Raw genomic sequence first — 7,047 nt, 5'->3', positions numbered from 1 at the left:
CCACAAACAACCTGCGTCTCTGTAAAGTCTCTTTATGAAACTCTCTTCAGCTTGTCCCAGTGTCAGTGTGCTGTTTTCTGATGACAACCTGCTTGATTAATAGAGACAGCGACAGAGAGAGACACAGACACAGAGAGCAGGGAAAAAAAGTCACCAAAATGTTCTCAGGGTTATTTCTGTGAGGCGAAATATAGCTGATACTCGTAAGGAGGACTTTGTGTTTTTGTTTTGAATTTTTTCTAATTATTCTCCATCTAGCATGTATTTAGTATTTAGAGAAATGATACAAAATAAGGTGTAAATTTGTTGACACACTAATAAATTATTGAAATACCCTTTCCCCACCTCTAGAATCAGAGTTCATGTTTGAAATTGATTCATGTTCAAACTAAAATGTACTGGTTATGAGGGTATGTTCATTTTAGAGAGCATTGTTATTATACTTGCCATCTCTCTATGTCCATTATTTTATTTAATTCTTACAACAACCAAAGGCAGGTATTATTAATCCCATATTATAGAAGAGAAAACGAAAGCTCAGAGAAATTATGTCACCTACCCAAGGCCATTTAGGTAGGAAGAGGCAAAGCCAATATTTAAACCCATACACTCAGCCACCACACCACTTCCTACCATAAATAATAGAGACAGGCACATAGACAAGTTAATTAACGCGTGGCATAAAATGCCTTTGAGAACAGACTGTCCTTTTGTTGTAAAAAATAAATTAACTGGCCTATGGATTATGCAAATAAAAAGTAAGAAAAAATTCTATTCTCCTTGTCTTTTGAGAATGGGCCTTGGGTCGGAGAGCTATGCTCAAGGGGACTCCTATTAACAGTGACCCCAGAGCTTAGGGACATGGTGACACCCAAGAAGGCTACCCCAGCAGAGAATCCAGGCCTCTAAATTCCTGGAGTCCTATTTACTAAGTAGCATGTGCATGCTTTCTGCATTGTAATATCCTATTATGCCCCAGTCTTCAGTATATCTAGTTAAGTATAGTTTGTTCTCATTTAGCCTGAGGTGAATTAATTGTAATCTGTTTCCTCATTTAGGATAAAGTGGCTTAGAGGGAACAAGAGAAGGCCAGTGGGGGTGTGGAACAGTGGTTCAGAGCGAGACCACTGGCTGGGAGCAAGCGACCTCCAGAACCAGTCTCTGCAGCATGTACACATTCCCTAGAGATTCCTCAAGATATGTGGGGTGCAAGCCCCTGTGGAACAGTGGATTTCCTGCAGTCAAGCAAGATGAGGGCTTGTGCCACATTAATTTAAGCATAAAAAAGGAAATGTGACCTCATTTGTGATCAGCTTTTATAGGTATAGAATACAGGATATATATATTTAATCTGAGCCAATCTCCTAAATCAAAAATTATGTATTGATTTAATTTCTTTGATAATTCAGGACCTTTATTTAGATGCCTATTGGCAGTCCGTATTCATCTTTTAAATCTGAATGTTAATACATCTGAAATTTATTTCCAAATTTTACCCGCATGTCTAAATTCCATTTATTGAATTTATCCTTTCCTGAATGAAATGAGGTATCTCCTCTGTGGAACTTTAAAGTAACATACAAATGTGAGTTTGTTTCTCTTCCAGCTTTCCTTAAATTTGTAAGAAGATTTATCTTGCAAGAAGTATTTTAAAAAGAATTCTGAAGTCAAATAAGCCTGAGAACTATAGTGTGTAATAACTTCTGAGAAATTTGAAGTCTATATCAGTCAATTAAACATTGTGAGCAGTTCTAACACCTTTACAGAACTTGTAGTCTTAGGGTTCCTTGATACAAACCTATCAATCTGTTCTATTGATTTGTCTCACTATTGCAATACCTGTAAGAAAAGAAATAAGTAGAATTATCATTGCTTCATAGTAAATGCTATTATCTTTTAGGAAAAGTGCTTCTACTGCTTCTCATTTTCAAAATTGGTATGACAATTTGAGCATGGTTATGCTTACCAAAAAGTTTAGAAGAATTGTGTTACATTCTAAAATCACCCCCATTAGTAAACTCATTACATTCACCTGACTTTATGATTCATTTGGGGTAGAATTCACATATTAAAAATTGCAAATTCAGTAATTCAGAAACTTTGTATTTCACTCAATTTATTCAACCTATTTTTATCATGCATTGTAAGAAATTTCAGTTTTCCTCACATAATTTGTACAGATTTTTGTTAACTTAATCCTAAATAGTTTATATTTTGATTGTTAGGAACAGAAAATTTTTCCCCATTATTTTTAGGGGATTATTGCTAATACACGGTAAATTCAATATTTTTATAATTACTTTATAATCTGTCGCATTATTGAACATCTATGTTAATTCTAATAGTTCTTACAGTTGACTCTTTTGTTTAACAACAACCAAAAATAAGTTATTTACCAGCTAATTTCCAGTATCTACACCCGGTATATATTTTTTCTTGTCTTATTGTATTGGATAGAATTTCCAAAGCAAAATTTAACAATAGTATTAATAGTCAATATATTCACCTTGTTCTTAATTTATAGCAAATGACTCTAGTGATTACCTGTGGGCAGGGAACAAGAGGCTAAGGTAGTGATGTGAAGCTAATCTGCCAAGGAGTATCGTCGCTTTCCTCAGACTGCATCCTAAATGAATTTGCTGTACAAAGCAGCAACATTGCCTTTGCTAAGCAAGAGAGAACTCAATATGAGATGATTGGAAAGAACCTGAAGAAATCAAATTTTCTAATTCTCCTGGCTACAACCAGAGATCCCCAATGCAATGACCAATACCCTACATATTTAAATCTGGGCATTAGACATAAACAAAACCACTGTGGTTGTTGCCGGTCTTACAAATAGTGCTGCCATAATTAAAAGTGTTTGTATGTCTTTCATGTGTGTCGTGCATGTGGAAGAGGAAACTGGTAGGATCCTAACTTAGCAGTGTCCTAATTCAAATCTTGATTTTTCATCACCTAAAGTCAATGCACGGTATTCCTTCCCCTCTCTTATCCTCGAAATCCTTAAATTTGGTCTCCACGCAAATGTCAGCGTGTTTTCTCTTAAATACAAATCTGACCGATTGGATTCTCTGATGAAATCTTTAATATTCAGCTATCTATTGAGTTAATGTAAGCTCCTTGAATTGGCATACAGAGCTCTTCGTGATTCGATACCATGTCTTGCTTTTGCTCTCAATTTCATGTTCTACCTTCCATCTATATTGAGAGTTCCCTGCACACATCCCACTGCTGCACATACCATGCCTCTACTCAAGTCTCTGCTCTGCCCAGAATGCCTTCCCCATCTTTGCCTACTTCTCCTATTAGGCTCAACAGTGGCAGTACCTCCTTCAGAAAGCCACTGCCATCCCCTTGTCCTCTTCTGCACTGGTCAAGTCAGGTTCACTTTATCCATGGTCTAGTAAGACGAGGGCCTATTTCTATCAACGCATTTATATTGTTTTATAAATAGCTGCTATTATGTCTGCCAACTTGATGTCAGCGTCTATATCTTATTTTGTATTTGTATTCTCTGTCCCCAGCACAGTGTTTAGCATATAGGAAGAGCTCAAATACTTATTTTAAACTAAAGAAAGAAATGGAAACAAAGATGTTTTAAAAATAAATTATGCAGACTTTCTGTCTCTTTTTAGGAGCTCTGTTGCCACTTATGTACCTGGAATCGCACCTGAGCCATGCATCAGGAATCACTTCTGAAATCTTAAGATTTTATTATTTTACAACATATATTCCTGAGTTTTTTCTTCTCTAAATGAGGTCTTAAAATGTTTCCCTGTTGATTAAATTCCTTGGGGAAATATTTGCTCTAAGTTGCAATCAAATTGCTTTTCATAAACAAAACTTTTTAAAGTCCTTGTTTAAAGGGAAATGAATCTTTCGAATTCAACATTCAAAATATTTCACATTAGATAGTGATATTTAATCACTTAATTGAGTCACGAAATGTTAATATTAAAAGGGTTAAATCTTATTTGATGTTTAATGGATTCTAGGAAAATAGGACTCTGTAAACAAAATTTATAAATTTATATATCATGGTTAGTGCTTTACGTAACAGACTTAATCCTCAGAAAACCTCCATTAGCTGAGCGCTATTATTCTAATTTTACAAATGAGGAAATCAAGTCTCAGAGAGATTAAATGACTCTTTAAATGCGGTATTATTCTGCTTTTCAGGAGTTCAATTTGCCAAAATACAATGAGCATGTTTATAAATATGTTCTACTTCCTCATTCTTACCCCTGAAGCCATACATCCTGCACTCTAAGAACTTCTATCTTTTTCTTTTCACTAGGAACCTTAGTATAGAGATAAAATTGGCTAGTTCATGCAACCGTCTATTAAGAAATCAGAGAGGAGATGGCATTTGTCATAAAAATGACAGGCAGACCTTCTCTGATTCTAGAACTCTCTTAGCGGCAGTCAGTGAAGCAGTCATTCTCAGATAATGCACTCATGGGATCCTTCCTTTGTCACACGAAACGTTTTTCTTTACTAGCATATTCTACCTCTCCTGTGCAGAGCTCAAACATCAGCAAGTTTGGCCCATCTGAAACTCAGGTAAGAAACAGAAAGCAAGCAGAACGGCCGTGACCTGTTCAGAGCCACGCCAAACAGGGGGCACAATGGAGATCGTTTGCTGCTGACGTGTAAACCGCCTTTTCTTGCTCAGAGCGCATTTACTCCCATGTAGCATTTGTTTCTAGCACGTTTCTTTGCATTGTTTCAAAGTTCACTTCACATAAATAGCAGAAAATCACCAGAGAGAAAAGCAGCCACTCCTCTCAGATATACTAACCATCACAAGAAATGGCAGTTGAAAGCAAGAGAAGAGACCAGGCCCTTGCAGGCAAAGTGTTACTATTGAACAGTGAGATAGTAAGAAGTTTTTCTGGGATCAACACACTAGGCGGTCTTTCAACTTCAAATGCTCAAGTAAGGATGTCATGAGAACAAGAACTTCCAACCAGTGCTTACTGCTTCAGCCCACGATTCTACACTCTGGTCCTCCACTGGTAATGATGACATGTCGAAATTGCAGTAAAGCTATTTAAGACCGAGTATGAACAACCCTGCAGTATTACAGGTAAGGAGTCAGAGCAGATGACAAATAGGTTTTAATTAAACAGAGAGGCAAATGGTCTCAAGCTGAAGCTTGCAGCGAACTAAGCCCTAGGCATTAACTTTACAGGCAAGTAAAACATGGTTTACTTTCCTTCTTTCTCAAGTCTGTTTAAGGCTAAATAGTTTTCCTCATCCATTACTGTATGCAATAAGTGTGTGGTGTTGTTTTAAAATAGCTGTTTGGTACGGTGTGTACATGTATGTTTGAGTGTGTGTGTGGTTAACTAAATTTTTTTTTTGCATGGAACTATCACTGATGAATTGATTTCATTTAACCAAATTAACTCTGTTAGTTACATGAAAAATTAGGCACTATTATCTTACACTGGTATGCAGAGAGTTACGCAAAAGTTCCAAATGTACATCGAAGGCCAATTACACATGAAGAACTACTGATAATTATGAGAGCTGGTTAATATTTCTGAATTATTAAGTCTGACAGCACAATCCTGCTCTCTACGTTGTTTGGTCTATTGATACCAGATGCTTAATGCATAGTAAAATGTGACAGTGCAGTAGAAGTTAATGCTATTCTGAAAAATAAAGAAAATTACTTTGTGCAATATGGAATGCAGCAGGCAGAAGCTGAAAGTTAGAATTGGCTTTAAACAAAAGGGGAGCTGTAAGTCTGAAAACATATTCAACTTCCAACATTGTTATATCTTATTTTTGCATGCAGTGGAGATCAGAAGGCTGTGGGTGCCTTCCAGCATGACAGCTGATTAGAGATTGCCCCTTCTCCTATCACCGTTATGTTTGACAAAGACCATTAAACAGTGATATCATGATATGCCCTCCCTCAAATGCTGAAACTGCTGTGTATGCCTTCTGACAGTTCATGTCCCAATGTCACTGGACCTTTCCCACTTGTAAGGGCATTATTTTGGGGTCATGGGTCATTTGCCATCAAGCTTATGCTCAACATTGGTTCACTGAGGGTGATGCTAAGCTTTTTATTACTTGAACCAGTTTCTACAAAGCAGCATCAGAGATAAATGAGAACCATACAAAGCAGCATCAGAGATAAATGAGAACCTGACTAAATGTGTTTCTATAAGTGCTAGTTATAAAATTCACTCGGTGACAAGGGAGAAAAATTCACATGGGCCAATTATCCATGATATACTATAGATGATTATAAGAGTGGGTTAAAATTCTTGAATTATTAATTCTGACAGTACAATCATGTTTTTTTCCTTGTTTTTCTGATGATACCAGATGTTTAAGGCAGAGTAAAATGTGGCTGAAACATTATGTGCTCTACTTGTGGCTAGAAAACACAAAAAAGTACATGCAATCATTGTGACTATAAAGACATACATGCCACGTAAGACAAAACAGATGTCTTCTTCGGGATTTTCACTCTCATTTAAAGTAGGAGGATCCCCCATAGTAGGTATGAGTAAGAGGGAATTTTCTATGATAAATGAGATCGCATTTCATCTCTTAGATAATAAACTATGTCACTTTTGTTATTTGGTATTGTTAGTTGCAGAGGTGATGGGATATGATGTATCAGACTTTGCCAACATAAATTGATATTTCAGTTGGTAACAACCTTGGCCAATGAAATTTCTTAAGACAGTGGCTAAGTATACTACGTGTATTAACTTAATCTTTATAATATCCCTGTGAGATAAGAACTACCATTATCCTCATTTTACAGATAAAGAATAGACATAAGCAGGTTAAGCAAGTTGCCCAAGATTATACAGAAATTATGTGGCAGAACTGAGATTTGAAACCAGGAGATCTGGTTTCTAGGTCATACTCTTTAACAACATGTTAACACCATTACTAATGCCAGCCTGCTCCCATTTTACCAACCATTTTTGCAACATTCTCCCCTTTCCCTTACCTCCAGCCTAACTGTTGTTTAGGATACACAGTCATGGCTCTAGCTGATGGGAAGAGGTA

This window comes from Pteropus vampyrus, unplaced genomic scaffold (genome assembly GCF_000151845.1).
Source record: "Pteropus vampyrus isolate Shadow unplaced genomic scaffold, Pvam_2.0 Scaffold99, whole genome shotgun sequence".
Taxonomy (NCBI): domain Eukaryota; kingdom Metazoa; phylum Chordata; class Mammalia; order Chiroptera; family Pteropodidae; genus Pteropus; species Pteropus vampyrus.
This window is presented reverse-complemented; position numbering follows the sequence as displayed.